Source organism: Homarus americanus, unplaced genomic scaffold (assembly GCF_018991925.1).
Source record: "Homarus americanus isolate GMGI-L3 unplaced genomic scaffold, GMGI_Hamer_2.0 scaffold25827, whole genome shotgun sequence".
Taxonomy (NCBI): domain Eukaryota; kingdom Metazoa; phylum Arthropoda; class Malacostraca; order Decapoda; family Nephropidae; genus Homarus; species Homarus americanus.
Window position 1 is genome coordinate 10,418,208 of NW_024738300.1, and position 15,641 is coordinate 10,433,848.

The window sequence follows — 15,641 nt, forward strand, 5'->3', positions numbered from 1 at the left end:
TTGTAAAGTCTCTATTTTTCAACGGAATTCCATGAAGCTCTTGGTACAAAGGGGGTGGAGTGATCTATGGAGTGGTGATATGTAGGTACCGAGGTGGAGCTATTCCCATGAGTATTTTTGGCGGTTTCATCTTCAAATAACTAGTGTTTATTTATTTATTTAATCTATAAATTCGGTTAGATCACATTTAATCAGTACAAAGTTGATTGTGTGGTTTTCTGAATAGGTAAGCCATATAATACACTATGCTGTATGTTTATTTACTCGTGGAAATTCTGGAGAAAAGTGTCAGGTGTGCGTATCTGGGTCTTCATTCACGTACAGGACAATAATTGGTACTGAAACGAGGGAGGGACCAAGTGGCGGTATTCTACTACATATTTGTAATACATATCTCGAACTTTCCGATGTTTATCCAGTTGCCTTTAGAAGAATTGTACGTTTGGAGTCTTGACCACCCCCAGGCTCCACATTACACTGATTACAACCCTACGCAATCCTCCGGTACAATGTTGATGGAATCTGTAGTTTTCTCAGGTGGTCTTCATAGCTCTCGTTCTTCAGTCCGGGGACCAGTTTTATTGCCCTTCTCAACACTTTCGATTACATGTAGATGTCATACCGCCTTTGCATACTCATAAATGTGGTCAGACCTGAACCTTATACAACTATTTGAATATTTGTACACGCAGGTCATTATCCTTCTCAGTTCTTTATAGCTCAGTTGAATAATTTTTTTTCTTACAATAAGTTATTTTGTGAGAGCAGAGTAGCCATTCTGGAGGTTTTCTAGATGTTATGACACTTAGATAATTTAGTAATATAATTAAGGACGAGGGGATAATAATAGAAATATTAATGGACAAAGATGAGGGTATGGTGGTTGGCATGCAGTGTTAATGAATTGTCTTGATATCTGATTTCACACACGTGTTTCCCCCCACCTTCCCTAGATGATATCAGAACCTCCCTTAGGCCTCGTAACATCCTCCCGAACGCATTTTTATTTTCCTCGCTGGTGTTAGCTTTGAGAATATACATATGATACATTTTATTCTGTGTAACCACTGAATTGAAACAAGATCAAATGGTTTAAAAGAGCTTACTGTACCGCCGGCAAATCAGTCCAATGTCAGCCATCACCGAATCTTAATGATATTGTTTATTTCCCGGCGTGCACCCATAAGACACCTTCACCACCACAACACTGTAGTCGTGAGCGTTAGTGAGCCAGGCTGGGAGGGAGTCACGCTCTTCTCAGCTATGTTGTTGTTGCGTCTCGTATGTTATGGGGTTAGTTGACGAGTTTTATAATTTAGGTTTAGTATTACGATATACAGGTAGATTATAGTCTCAAGAGTTTATAATACTCATTGATGGACCTGTATTTAGGTATAGTATTACGAATATATTTTGTATAGCACATATCATTTAGTCATCCCAGTGCACCACATAAATAGTTGCAAGTAATGTGAAGTAAGGTCGCCTTGGTATGACATTTATATCCGAACTACAAGTTTGATTGACTTAAGTTCATGCTTATTTACAGAATTTGTATTTGTAATGTTTCTATTAAAATAAGTTAGTTACGCGATTTGCAATATTTATCTTCTATCTCCCGTCTTCCCCTTCCATTGATTACGATATTAACAACATCTAAACTTGTAACCAGAATGAGAACAATGATATTACAGTAAGACGACCAAGAAATTGTTGTCCACCACAATAGGACGTGGGTGTATTCCCGTGTTCACCACCACCTTGAACTTGACCATCTGTTCACTCACCCCGGACGCCGGTGACTCAGCTGAGCTCTAACCGTCAGAATGAAAGGACTACGGTTTGTGGAGGAGAGGTTGTCTGGCGGTGTTGAGAGAGCAGTGGGAGGATTACAGGGAAAAGAGGTGAGGTGAAGCCATAGAGGGGGGGTTGTGGCCAGGGGGGAGAAGTGGATGTGTGACTAGCGGGAAGGAGGGGTTTTTTGCCGGGGGTGGGGGGTGGGTCAGGGGGGCACGATAGGAGGTTGCAAGGGGGAAGAATATTGCAGAGAACTGAAAGTTGTAACACGGCTTTCTTACTGCCACCATCATCCCGCCGAGCATCACGTCCTGGAACGTTAATCAGGTCCAAGAACGCCATCAGGTTCTGGACCTTCATTAAGTTCTGGAAGGCCACCACATTCTGAAATAATTTTGGGGTCTGGAAAGCCACTGGAGTCTTGTTTATTACTATGATTTCGAGGGCCACCAGGTTTTGGATTGCCCATAGGTCGTGAAATATCCCATTGTTCTAGAAAGCCAATAGGTCCTGGAAGGCTATTGAGTCATGGAATATCACAAGGCTCCTGAGGAATATTAGTGCTCCACCACCACCACCAGTGGGAGTTTCACTAATACTTGATTTTCCTCTAGTTAACTTTCACTTCCCAAAGAATGCTGTTCACTTCTTGCTTGGTTGAGTCTCAATTTTGTATCTTTTGATAAACTGTTCACTTAGTCGATGTCATGCACCCATTTGTTTAAGCTGAAACTTGTGTGCCAGCTCTGTTGATCACTTAAATATTTTATTCAAGCTGTGTAAACAAGAGTATTTTTAGTTGCGTTGATCAGTCTAGTTTCCGCCTTTTCCCAACTTACCTGAAAATATTTGTACACAGGTAAGGTAGTTTTTTCTTAGGTGCAGCCCAAAACAGGCAATGGCCAAATTTCTGGCCACCGTTTAATTACACTCAAAGAATAAGTTATTTTATTATTGAATTATGGAGTTAAATACAGATGATGGTAATTTTCTTATACAAAATTTTTCCAACCCTTTAAAGTCAATGAATTAGGTCATTGACTAAAGATATCTTAACCCTTTAGTAAGCTGTCATAACCCTTTGAATATGATGACTTATTGTAGGAAGACGATTTTATATATGGAGATTAAGTCATCGTTCTCATGTGGTTAAATCGAAGTTGGGTGAATCGTTGCCGGGGGAATTGATTTGGCCTCATTCTCCGAGTAACAATGGTAAATTTAATTCATGATGACGGAAACAAGAAATTGGTGGCTATGAGAGTAAACAATGTTGTGGCGACCTATTATGGCGTGGAGTGATGGAGGGGTGAGGCAGGCGTGGGAGGTGGATAGATAGACTGATACAAGGAAGGGTGCGGGAGGCGTGGGAGGTGGATAGACTGAGACAAGGAAGGGTGAGGGAGGCGTGGGAGGTGGATAGATAGACCGAGACAAGGAAGGGTAAGGGAGGCGTGGGAGGTGGATAGATAGACTTGAGACAAGGAAGGGTGAGGGAGGCGTGGGAGGTGGATAGAAAGACCGAGACAAGGAAGGGTGAGGGAGGCCGAGACAAGGAAGGGTAAGGTGTGGAGGTGGATAGATGACAAGGAAGGGTGAGGCAGGCGAGGTGGAGACTGGGGTGAGGGAGGCGTGGGAGGTGGATAGATAGACCGAGACAAGGAAGGGTGAGGCAGGCGTGGGAGGTGGATAGAAAGACCGAGACAAGGAAGGGTAAGGGAGGCGTGGGAGGTGGATAGATAGACTTGAGACAAGCAAGGGTGAGGGAGGTGGAGGGATAGGGTGTTGCAAGGATTGACAGTCACTGTTGCTACCGCGCGCTGCACTCATGGTCGGCAGGGGCAGGAGGGGGATCGTGCCCTTGAGTGGGTGGGTGTGGTTGAGTACGGAGGAGGGGAGAGAGGAGGTACGTGGGTGTCCTGTGGAATGCCCTGCCCACGAACAAGAAGGGTTTTGGAGTTTCCCTTCACCTGTAGCCCAGAAGCAAGTCCAGATTCTCAAAGGGTTATAATAATATTCCTCGAAACTAAAGATATAAAAAAAACACCTGATTGGTTGATTTACGATTGAACACCAATCAGAATGCACCACGACTCTATACCCAACTTAAGATACTCTCACTGAACGCTAATTAAGATATAAAATTATCGTATTGATTCTATTGGAAAGTATTAAGGGAGCCAATTACGTAAAATTGATTAGAGGAAGCAATTACCGTACGAGCCTTTGAGAATCTGGGAATATCTGAGGTAGATTCTCAAAGATTCCTGTGTTGATTTATTCACCTAGAAACAGATCAGGAAAGCGATTCTAGCGTTGGTAGATTCTCAGTGTAAGTTGATGTTTTTTTCGTTTTGTTTTTTCCCAGTTTTTGAGGTGATGGTTATTGCATCTTTAGTCAGTGGAAAATAATAGTACGAATTTTCAGGAATAATCTAACAGGGTCTAGTTGGCTTGTTGTTGATTTATTGCCCCGTAAATAAACTATAATTGTCGACACACACACACACATACGTATCCTATATATACTCCTGTAAGCTGTCAGGTTCGGTCATTTCTTCGACAACGTGTGGCCTTGAAATTTGCATAATATTACCCCAAAGGTATAATCCGTTCATGTTTCTTACCGGTAGTGAAAATAAAACCAGTCATCTTTGAGGGTCTTGATGAGGTTTCTTTCCAGTGCAGTTGAACCCAGATAACCCGAGGTTAACTTTCTGGGGGTCTATAGATTCTCTAGCCAAGGGTCGTGACCTTTTGAACACTATGGATTGTATCTATGAGGTGTGTATAGTAGGTAAATGAAAGAGTATCGTCTCATATAGGTTATTTAACGTTGGTGCAAATGCGATAACACACTGAAAATACGATACATACTGAAAATACGATACATAGTGAGAATACGATACACACTGAAAATACGATACATACTGAAAATACGATACATACTGAAAATACGATACATAGTGAGAATACGATACACACTGAAAATACGATACATACTGAAAATACGATACACACTGAAAATACGATACACACTGAAAATACGATACATAGTGAGAATACGATACACACTGAAAATACGATACACACTGAAAATACGATACACACTGAAAATACGATACATAGTGAGAATACGATACACACTGAAAATACGATACACACTGAAAATACGATACACACTGAAAATACAAAACAACACACATGTATATCAAAGGTGTTTAATCAAGTTTATTTTACGGGTGAAAATTTGGTTTACTCACAAAGGGTTTATGTTTAGTATTTGTATTTTAGTTTATATGAGTGTTTAAATTGAAGTGTTATATCTAGGGTTAAATTGAAGTGTTAAATTAAAGTGTTACAGTCTAGGGTTAAAGTGAAGTGTTATATTCTAGGGTTAAATTGAAGTGTTGTATTCTAGGGTTAAATTGAAGTGTTGTATTCTAGGGTTAAATTGAAGTGTTAAAAGTCCTATATGTGTGTGGTGGTCTAGTCAGATTTACAAAGACACTTCAGTCATGTCAGTCAGGTAAACATGAAGAAACTAATCAAGGTGTTCATTTTAAACCTTTTTGTTGGTGGGGGGGGGGGTATCATCTCATCAGTTTTAAGTGAAAAGCAAAGAATAAAAAAGACACAGTTGATTCATAGATAAAAAAATATGTTGGTTAGCTCCTCGACGTCAGCCAGGCAGGACGACAGTGGTCACGCCTGGGCCGCACTTGTAAATAATTCAACCTCGAGCGTTGGAGTGGTGTTTTTTCTTACAAACACACACACACACACACACACACACATTCATAAACACACATACACACACACACACACACACATTCATAAACACACATACACACACACACATACCGAAGTTTTTTTTATCCTATACGTAGTTTGTTAACAGTTTAAAAGTAGACTAGAGATAATCAAAGGTGACAGCGTTGCGTGTATTAGCCCCTCTCTAACAGGCGGTAATACTTATATAAATGGGGGGTTATATACATTAAGTTTATATACTTACATCACCCATGGTAACTTTCCTATGAGCCGTGAGTAGTCATCAACTGGACATGTGACAGTGTATTCCCACCTTGACCACAGAGTCATCAATTAAGTAGCGGCTATTGCCAGTTCAACTCCCGTCTCTGAGCAACTGAGACGTGTGCTCTAAGAAGCTAGATATACCCAAGCTTCGTCCATTATTAACGCTCACAGCACATGGCGTTAATTACGGTGATATCCCAGTTATTGTGCAATAGTTCATTTTCTTAATAAATGAAGAGAATACCATTTGGGTTTGAAAACTTAACCCATAAACATTTAGGAATGATCCTTCCATTTCACCTCTAATTAGTGCTTCCACAGGTAACCGGAAACTGCAACATGCGCCTTAATGGGAAAACTCGTCAATTGAATTCTACATTGTGTTGTGTGTAATGCAAATGTTCATCTTTAAGTTTTACGACTGTACCAGCTTCAATACAGCATCAGGCTTCATAATGTATCACGTACTTACCGTTAGTCCGTGTATCTATCTGTTACCGTTAGAGTCCGTGTATCTATCTGTTACCGTTAGAGTCCGTGTATCTATCTATTACTGTTAGAGTCCGTGTATCTATCTGTTGTTCGTGTTGGCGTGGATTGCATTCGCTTTTAATGTGATGTGAAGTAATTTTTATAGTTGAATTTTGAAACTCCATTATATATACATTACTGTGTTGTGTATTGTGATTTAATTTATTATTATTATTATTATTATTATTATTACCAAGTATGAATAAATGACAGCGTTTCCTCTAGATTCCGGCCACCCTACATAAGAACTGGGAATGGCTTGATGAAAGATTAAAAAAAAATCATAGTACAGTAATAACATTGATATGAGTAGTACCATTAACGTGTATTTGACCATAACTCTTAGGGGTAGTGACAGAGGCTGTATAGAAGCACTTGTGGCCTTCATTAACCTTCATCTTCAAATAGAGTTCATATAATACACCAAGATCCATCATTGTCCACATCAACTAACAGGTTCTTCCAGTTGTCAAGGTGACCTATATGTTAATTGTTGCTGGAAGGTAAATAAAAAATATTGAGATTGACAACACGGACGGATGCAAGCTGCGTCTTATACTGAGGGTTGAATAAAAGAAAAAATCACACGTGCGCCAGTCATTTGTTTTAGGTGTAAGGGAAAATGGTGATACTATAAAAAAAAATAGTCATAATGGTAATGTGTCGTTAAATAGGCCCTCAGTTCTAAATAGGCAGTTGTAATAGGTTCTAATCTACCGTAACTATTAAAACTTGGGATCCAGTTTTAATAGGTGTGTTTGTGCCAGTGAAGATTAAGAGTCTGTTTGTTTATCACTTTTTATAACTGGTTCACTCGATGATTTGCTCCTCCTGCTTATTTTACCTTAAGATTAATCCTCGTAACCTAACCTAACCAAAGCCCCCCCCCCCCCTCTACCCCAGTTAGCATTAGGGTGTCTAAGCTCGGGGGGGGGGGTGATCCAAAGAGAGACGTTAGTCATTTTTTTCTTCATTACATGTTTATTATTGAAATTGACCTCAGTGTCACCATTATATGTCTGTTTTGGTATCATTATCACCATCAATGTTATCACCACCTCTACATCACAGCTACCGTTATCACCTCATAAGTGTACAATATTGTTTTTATATATATATATAACTTGGGTGCCTCTATAAGGTATAAAACCAAAACTGTGGTGTTTTTATATTTACGGTATCTCAGTAATTTTGTCTCGGTTTTTATGGGGGACCTTGAGCGAGGAGAAAAGGTCACCTTCAGTAATCCTGAGGGAGGGTGGACGTGCTGCTGCCAGGTGAAAGAGATATTGTAATTGTTTTCATGTTTCCCCGGTAATGTTGTTTGATGAGATGCCCAAACTAATTGTGTTTTCGTTTCTATCATTATTATCCTGCGGTGTTTACTACTTTCACGCTTCTGTACAATGTTTACAAATGCCTTGATGTTTGTGTTTATTTAGTTACAGTTTACAAAGCCCATAAGTATTTGAGTTTACAGGCTGTAATACAGTCCTTAGACGTGCAGATGGAATTGTAAAGAAAAACAATCTTAGCGGCCATAGCGATTTACTGTACTGTATATAGTTATGTTTACAAGATGGTGGAGGTCACATTGATGTTTTGGGTGAGTATCGTCTTCAGGGGGACTTAATAACACAAACATCAAGGGCTTTTGTGGATATTACAGTGCGGATATGTGGAAACACGGCGCAGTGTAAATTTATGTTTGACTGATGTTTATGAACAGGATACACTGGTCACGGATCTCTTTCGTGCTATCCTGGTCGAAGTAATTCAGTCACGGACACTGAAGATAAAGAATATTTTTCCTAAAAGCTTCTGCGCATGCGTGAGTCACCTGTAGCCTGCTGACGTTCTGCGTAGGTGAGACTTAATCGCCTTTCTGCAGTGTTTGGTCGACAGGCTCTTTTTATTCATTGTTCATATTGGTGATCAGTTTTATGTGCTTATAATTTGACGTTATGAAAATTATTATATAGTATAAGGAATATTAGGAGAGAGTGCACGATACAAGGTAGCCAATTGATATGTTGGGATGTATACAGAAAACCACAGGATTGCTAAAGATCGCATTACGGGAGACACAGTCGCCTTTATTATCTCTGAGTATAAGCTCTTGAACTACTATAGATTACATTGTTCTGATTAATGATTATAGACTAGTAGTATCATGAAATCTTTGTACCTGTTCGTCCAGTGAATTTTGCAATACTAAAATTAAATAAAAGAAATGATCTCAGTATTCCGAGGCACAGCAAATTTACATACTTGTCCAAATCACCGGGACCGTATTGTCAGTAGCCACCTGCAGAAGCAACAACCACTTAAAATGGGAGGATGCTCAAGCTCTTATGTTCTTCACCTGATATATGACCGGCGGGCCACTCACCCTCACCCGGCGAGTTCCCCCATTCGGTGCTGGCTGAGGCATCCTGTTTAAGGCTATGCAGATCCCATCATACCCTTATCCACCTCGAAACTCAAAATCCTTATTTGTCGGGGAGTGTCAGGTGTCAGGAGTGGTGGCAGGGGATGGGGTAAGGGTGAGGTGGGTTAGGAGGAAGGAAGTTGTCATGAGCAGAGGGTAGGGGTGAGGTGGGTTAGGAGGAAGGAAGTTGTCATGAGCAGAGGGTAGGGGTGAGGTGGGTTAGGAGAAAGGAAGTTGTCATGAGCAGAGGGTAGGGGTGAGGTTGGTCAGGAGGAAGAATGTTGTCGTGAGCAGAAGCCACCCTCGTGTAGAAGAAACGAAGATGTTTGGTCGTGGGTGCTGGGGCGTAGCTCTCGTTCTCCTTCAGGTTCCTCGATTGAAAGGTTACTTGTGCGAATACAAACATTTAACTCGCCTCTCCACTGCCTACATTACAACTTCTTATTGGTGTCTTTTATACCATCATTTCTGTCTCTAAATATCACCTCACATTTTGGGGAATTTTTAAGGGCAGTTTTAGGTATATTTTAAGTAACTCATATTTCATAAGATTTAATAGTGATCCTAAATTTTAAGCATACAAACAACTCTCTCCCTCCCTGAATGACTTAAAGACATCATGTATCAGTGGCAGCTTCTTCATACTGAGTGACATAGCAAGTTCTCCCTGGATTGAAGCCAGCTTATACTGTCCGTCATCCTCACTCCTGTTCCGTTATGACTTCACAGCTTAGGACTAATTATAAATAGTTAATTTTTCTACTTATATACAAAAGAAAACTAAGATTTTTTTTTATATCGTTGGTTATTTGGTAAGAGGATGCTTTGATGACTATACAATATATGTTAATGAGATTTGTGTGACCTCTGGTATTTATTCGAAAATAGAAAAAATACGACTGTTCCTTTATCCTTTTCTTTTTATATATAGTACCTTCATAAATGTCTTGGAGAAAAATCAGATAATTAATGGTAAAAGGAGGAGAAATCAAGAGAAAGGAACCCGGCAGTGGTAAACAAGAGATGGGTGAGATTGACCGCTGACCCTCATGACATGGCTGACTGATGCTTTTAGGAATCATCGTCATCATCTATTTCATCATGTTGAATTAACTGTACTACGCAGCGTAGTGAGTTAACGCGTCTCTAAAGCTTCACTGGTGTTCGTTCAACCATTTACGAAGTTATTGATCGGAAATAAAACACAAACAGACGGAACAATGTACAGGGTGGTGACTAGACTACAACTACGCGACTTCAGGGAAAATGAAAACGAAGAACAGAAACTCGAGGAAGGATTACGAGGAGTTAGTTCACCAGCGTCACATCTTTCATGGAATTATTGAGCTATAAAGACTTTTTCTGCTTTTAACTTCAGTGTTATGATGGTCGACATATCCATAGACTAGCTGCCGGCGAAGTTCATAACAGAGTAACAGGCCTCAGTACTTAATTTGACACAGGTAAGGCTGGTCAGGGGGAAACTTTTTATGGCGGGAGGGGGTCTTCCGAGCCCTGTAATGCCCCAGCCTGAGGACCTGATGGGAAAAACAGAAATATAGGTAACGTGACCTTTGATACTAACATGAGACCCAGTAGTTGATTGGTCATTTTCAGACCTTATTCTTGTGAGGGAAAGCGAATATTTAGTTGCATGTGATTTTACACCTTATTTCTGTGTATATGTGAATGGTGGTGGTAGGTGGGGGTATGTGGTTGTCTATGTATGTATGTATGTGGTGTGTGTGGGTGGGAGGTGGTGTATACTGTATATATATGTGGCTAGATGTTGTTATATAAATCCCAAATGAGGCTGTGAAAGACGGCATCACTCTGGGTGGATCCTAACAAAGATTGAAAATAACTGGACTGGGGAGAAAACCCAAGGTGGTGAGTGAGGTCAGGTCGCCGACCTCAGCCTGAGTAGAAACACTGGATCTCTTTGTTCATAGGTACAAAGTGTACTTGTATTTTCCAGAATAACTATACCGTGCAGTGTACCCGTATAGATCTGGTTGTTGTACCTGTATGGTGTACTTGTCCAGTTTACCTGTATCATATATCTGAACAACTTGTATTATACATCAGTAGTGTGTATTCTTACCTTTATGGGGTTAATTGTACTCACATGTATCGTTTACGTACATGAATCACTTGTACCGGATTGTTTTATAACGATAGTCAGGGGAGCACCATTTTCTTCTGCCTCATTCACCATCATTTTTTTAACCGCACGAGGAAGTGTTGGGTTTGCCAAATATATCTCGTTAAATACTTTGGTGGGTGTATGATCAGCCTTGTACAAACACACTGATGATAACGTCTTGGTCATCTTTATTTTCTCAACCTCAACAGCATAGCAGGAGTTGAGGGTATATTGTATTTCATTCTGTATTCATGGTTAAGATACAACGTTACAGGTATCTATACACAGCCAAAAACACGTTACTGGTATCTGTACACAGCCAAAAACACACCATGGGAAATACCCTGAGCGCCTATGACCCAAGATCTCTGTTGATCTGTACAAAGCGCTCCTTCACACACCGAGTTGTGGATTCCTGAAACAATCTGCCTTCCAGTGTTATGAACTCAGGGACTGGAGAAAGCTTTTAAATATTATGGTGCGCACGCGAGGACGATAGTGCATGGGGACGAGGAAACAATATCTAAATACAGTAGGTAATTATTGAATACCTGCATGTCTAGTTATTAATTCTTTTTAATAAGTTTGAGTATAGGTCTATCAGATTTTTCCTAGTTTGTTATCTTTCATCCACACAGTTGTCCTTCAGACCAGGATGTACACAGGCTCCTTCGTTATTGTTATTTTTTTCATGTAACTGTTGATGGGAGAAGGACTTTGGGGTTTATACAAAGACAAAGATGGTGGCCTCTATAGCCTCGAAAATTCTGTGACACCACCGTTAATGGGCTTAAATTGTTCGATACAGAATTTATACATTAATTTTCTCCTCACTAGTGATGTAGGAAACCACCTGACAGGCTCTTTTAAGCAAGGAAGTAAAAATAGTTCCTTTTGTGGCATTGAAGTTGCAGTGACTGTACCTTGACTAAATGTGTTGTCTCATTCCGGTTGTGGGGAAAAAAATAAATTTCTTATCTTTGAAGCATTGGGTTCAGATTAGCCACATACTTTAATACAGTATTTTATTTTCACCGACTTTGAAGTTAAGTTTCTAGGTTGATAAACTCGCCTATACTATGTCACATGACTGACAACACCAAATTACAGAACTTCTCATCATGTTTACAGCTCCTGCAAATAGATTAAGCTTGTAGAAATGTCCTTAAATGGTGACTAAGTTACATATATCTGTTAATATATATTGTAAACACTGAAATAAGGTATGGTATCATGAATTGAACTTAAAAACAAATGAAGATTGAACAACAAACGACGAAGACCTTGCAGAGGAAGTTGCTCTCTGGTGTGTGGCTGAAGCCTCGGGTACCTGGTCTCAAAACTTCGTCAGATAAAAAAAATTTCGGGACTTGGTTGGAGATAAAGACGAGTGAGTGTAACGTCACAGTGCAAATTTCTCGCCATTTAGTCTACCATCTTTGTATCGTTGTTCAAAAGAAAGGCCATTAACCCTTCCGGGTGGGTGGATATTGATAAGTTGGTATTAGTGGAGTTTTAGCATTATATTGTTGAGAAGGGTCATCTCTGGAATAAATCTAGCCCAAAATCCGAGACTTCCCGTAGGTGCCCAGTAGTGTATACACTATTGATGCAGTTATAAGATAATCAGCCAACTGATAACTAGCATAACGTAACCCATATTAACTCGATTTCATAAGAGCGGACATAACTATTCATAAAAGTAGAACAAATGAATCTATTAACACCAAGTTTCACCGAATTTAACCTCACCTTACCTCAGTGAACCCATTTTGGACTGAGGTAGGGAAGAGGAGCTAGATTAATATAGGTGATGACTGGGCTGGGGGTGATGAGGGTGTGGAGTCGGTGGGTGGTAAAGTTGGTGGATGTGTATGTTGAAGATATGTTGTATTTGGTGCTAGTCTGGTGAGTGTGTAGTGAAGATGTGTTTTTGTAATGGGTTGGTGTTGGTTATAGCATTGGTAACGAAGCCTGGGAGAAGACCCTTTGTGACAGGAGCGTCGTATAAGGAATTGAGTGGCCATCGCCACCGCTTGCTACAGGTCCTACGCTCAGTCAAGCAAGTAGCACCACCAAGGACACCCCAAACCTGCCTCCCTCGCCTCTTCTATCTACGTGGATGATGTTTATGAGTTCATCTCTTGTTCTGGATGGAGGTTGTTTATCCAGGTTACCAGCTCATGCTGATGGTAATTGATTAACCTTGCTACGCTTCCTCTGTCATTGTTCTTGTGTTCATTTTCCTAGATAATATTTAACTTCATTCTATGGCTCAAGTATAGTTATTTGTTCATTGTCAATTCATGATGATTAATGGTTACTTCGCCCCATGAATCTGCTCTAGTGCACTTGTGTTCGCTTTGGTGAATGTTGTGTGTGAGCTCATAATATCTTGGCACAGGTGGAGTGTGAGTGTGTTCACTGCCGGATACCGGTTTGATGGTGGGATTATTTACGGACACGCTTTGTCTAATTTATTTGTTCACATCTTTTTGTGTGTGAGGACGGTGTTTAAATTACTCTTCATCTTAGGTAATATAATTTTAGGTATTGCGAGAAAGAAACACATTGACAGAAATACAAATAGAGACAGACAGACAAACCATTTTTTTTATTGAAACAGAGAGCGTACAAATGTCCACAGATACCTGTGTGGGTTGTCATAATGTCTGCCAGTTACCTGCCTTACTGCTTAATTATACCAACACATGAACTCCTGACAAGTTTACCCTCTTAATGACAAGAGGCCATTTGCATGAGCTTCTTCAATGCAAATATGTGGACTCCAGGTGATGTGTATGTTAACAAACGCAGAAGGACCAATAAAAACGGGTTTGTGAGGACAAGGTGAAGGTTACAGGACATGTTTGTGGGGTGGTGGGCAAGGGCTGGTGGACAACTTGCCTTCTCAAGGTTACCTCAGTATAGGAAGTGGAAGGAACGGCTGTCAGGCTCACTGTTTACAGGTCATTACTTCATAAGCTACTCCTGTACTAACTTTTACCATTATGAACACCATCGTGTAAAACTCATGTGTACAGTATTGGGAAGCGAAATGTGTTTAATAATGACGCAAAAGGTTATTGATGAAATTCCATGAACTTGTTTGCGTAAACAAGTTATCTGGAGGCGGGTTTTCATGGTCAGGGAGGAGGAGATTTTGGTTAATGCCAAAGGACTTACCATAGTTATAAGACCTCGGGATATTCATCGGGAAAAAGTACTCGATGTTACCCCACCCACCGTGTGACGTGCCTTATAATAGTGTAGGAAGGTTGTAACTTGAAGTTTTTGTGAACAGAACACTACCTTGAGGAAAATACCTGAACCCACACCACAAAAACAACAGAGCTGACATTTGTAGTGTGTGTGTGCTAAGTATGCAGATTGATATGATAGAGTATATGTTGATATTTTTCATTGTCCTGTGTCTGTCTACACCTGTCTTGCATCATTTTCTGTTACTTCCTCCCATCTTTAAGAATTTTCTAGATCTTGATCCCACACCACGAAGAACTGGAAGACGAGTAAAGATAATAGACTGAGAGAAACTAAATGGATAGACCGATTATATTTAATTATAGAGGTGTGTTTTTGTTGTTGTTTGTGTCCAGAATACAGTATATCACTACAACCGATTTGCATCAGATTTAGAGCACTACTTATAATAATAATAATAATAATAATAATTAACGGTTTATTTAAAGAGCTTGGCAGCCAGAAGGCTGAAAATATACAGTTACATATTTGGGGAATGGGTTTCGAATTACAAATAATATACAAGTAACATAAGTGATACAAATAAGATATATAATAACTAGATGGGGAAAAGCTCAAACTACAGTGCATTTCAACATAGTGACAGTGGCGTGGTGTGATGTACTAGTCGTGGATGAATCCTTCTCTGGATGGTTGGAGGAGGAGACTACAGGTTAAACACTAAAATACAATGATGGAGCATACTTAACCCTTCGGCTTACCGTCCCTGGTGAAAAACTGCGTCTCTTGGGATACACACACACATTGTGAACAGATGTACAGGGAGGGGGCTCAGTAATGAATCTAGTTTTTACAAAGTCAATGGGTGTGGACACCTGAACGCCGTGGACCTGTTTGTGTGTTTTTTTGTGTGTGGAGGCGCGACCACTAGCTGAGCCTTGCTGATGACTGAAACAGGTTTTTGATCCTTGAATATTATCTGAGGTGAAAGTGAGAGTCATCTTCCTTAATTTTTCACTATTTTATTATTGTGTATTGGTGATCTTCTATACATGCTACTCATACACTGTCATTTTTTTGTGCCCATAGAATACTGTAGTTGTGAAGGCCTTTTACCTATACTGTACGTGAAATATATTACACTGTGTATGGTTTTGGGGATAGACTTCTGCTGATGGACGATGATCGGTTGTGTGAAGCGACGATTTAAACCACATAGATATTTGGGGCCTTGTTATGGTTGGGAAATACTGTATATACCGCAGGAGAACAACACAGGTGAATACAAATAAGAGTTTTAAGAATGTGAGTGTCGGTGCTGGAGGGGTGAGTAATGTATGTGAGGTGGAGGTGGAGCTGGCGGAGGGGCGCTTGGCTCTGGACCATATACAGGAGCTGCCGCACCCGCCCACATTGGTCCCTGTTCCTGTATAAGGCTCATACGCACACACCGCTGCCAACACTATGTACAAT

The 15,641-nt window shown here is 40.3% G+C and overlaps 2 protein-coding genes across 3 annotated transcripts in view; one reads left to right on the forward strand and one right to left on the reverse strand.

Annotated features, from left to right (window-relative positions):
- LOC121873849 (putative neutral ceramidase C) overlaps positions 1–15,641 on the reverse strand; it is an 86,246-nt gene that overhangs the window by 35,035 nt on the left and 35,570 nt on the right. The gene's annotated exons all lie outside the window — the stretch shown is intronic.
- Positions 1–15,641, forward strand: part of LOC121873850 (prolyl 4-hydroxylase subunit alpha-1-like) — a 98,676-nt gene that overhangs the window by 19,351 nt on the left and 63,684 nt on the right. The window lies entirely within an intron of this gene.